Source organism: Penaeus vannamei, chromosome 7 (assembly GCF_042767895.1).
Source record: "Penaeus vannamei isolate JL-2024 chromosome 7, ASM4276789v1, whole genome shotgun sequence".
Classification (NCBI taxonomy): domain Eukaryota; kingdom Metazoa; phylum Arthropoda; class Malacostraca; order Decapoda; family Penaeidae; genus Penaeus; species Penaeus vannamei.
Genome location: NC_091555.1, coordinates 4,842,031 through 4,843,369, shown reverse-complemented (window position 1 = coordinate 4,843,369; position 1,339 = coordinate 4,842,031). Strand labels below are relative to the sequence as shown.

At 28.8% G+C, this 1,339-nt stretch overlaps 1 protein-coding gene across 6 annotated transcripts in view; it reads left to right on the top strand.

Moving 5' to 3' along the window:
* The window catches only part of LOC113800514 (protein dpy-30 homolog), a 6,959-nt gene extending 5,620 nt beyond the window's left edge, over positions 1-1,339 (top strand). For all 6 annotated transcript variants that reach the window (XM_027351292.2, XM_027351290.2, XM_070123438.1 and 3 more), the window contains exon 4: positions 1-1,339. This exon is cut by the window's left edge and continues 395 nt beyond it. The gene's annotated coding sequence lies outside the window, so the exon portion shown is untranslated.

The following is a 1,339-nucleotide window of genomic DNA, read 5'->3' as shown; positions in this document are numbered from 1 at the left end:
TAATAACTTATTGTGTGTTTATATGTTAAGCTGTTTAGCAGTTTTGTTTAGAAGCCCCTTTCTTCATTACATTTGTCACTTACTCTCACTTTTTTTGAAGACCACAATAGTACAATGTAAAATAAGTATGGCAATTGTATAACTGTGCATGTTTAAGCAAAAACCTGTATCAGGCACTAGTTAGTACTATAAAAGCTGTAGTAATGATTGCAAGCTGTTTCAAGCAGTTACTTGGTGGAGTTAGATGAATAGTCAAATGATATGAACCTTTTGTTTTATAAAAGCTCATGGAAATGGCACTTGAAGTCATGTTGTCCAAGTAAGTGAGAAGATAAGAGATTGATGTAGTATTTAGAAAGATCTTTAATTTTTCTTTGCAAAGAAATAAAGTATTTCAGAAGTTGTGTTTGCATATTCAGAATTATTTTTAATTAGTAGCTGTATTTTGTGCATTTTATGTGTAAGAACAATTGACTATAATTTTCCATACCTCATAGGTAAAGTAATGAGTTCCTGTACACAGAGTTGTTTCATATTTTATATTCAAGAGAAAATAAAGTTACATAAAATAGTTTACAGATAAATATTTTTTTTCACATTTAACTAATCTTTTTAGAAGGAAGTGAGGTTTCGTCCTCAAACTATTACCCAAGATGTATGTGTAACTTATGGAATGAAACTCCCAATCTGCTTTTGAACATAATTCAGATGTAAATGAGTGATATTTTAAAATATGTATTATATTTGTCTTTTTCCAATATTTTATCTCATTCTTTTACTTTTGCTGTATGATAAACAGTTAGCGAAGATACATGGTAGTAATCTCAATCATTTTAATGTTCACGTTACCTGTTATTTATCAATTTGTAATCAGATGCATTATAGATGAGAAGTAGGAGTATAAAATTTGTGTTACTTATTGTCCCACCCTGTGTATGTGGGCAATTAACTTACTGGCTGCAACAATATCATTGCTTCTCATAAATGAAATACATTTATTTAATGATTTTTCAGTTAAATGATTTTTGTGCTTTATTCTTAAAAAAGCATATAGTAGACAAAGTATTATTATGATAGCTGAAATAATAAACTGCTCAGTTTCTGCAGAATTACTCTTTCTGCAAGAAGTTGTGTTGTAAAGGAGTTGCACATACAACAAGGTAATATATGAAAAAGACTTGGGTATTCAACATGTACGATGACATAAACAAAGTAATATAAGTACTCTCAAAAATCAAAATGGATTTTGTTTCTCTTGTTTTTACATTGCTCATAAGTTAATGTGTGTTTATCATGTTACTGTACCTGCTCAAAGTGATAATAAATAGTTTTTACTAAA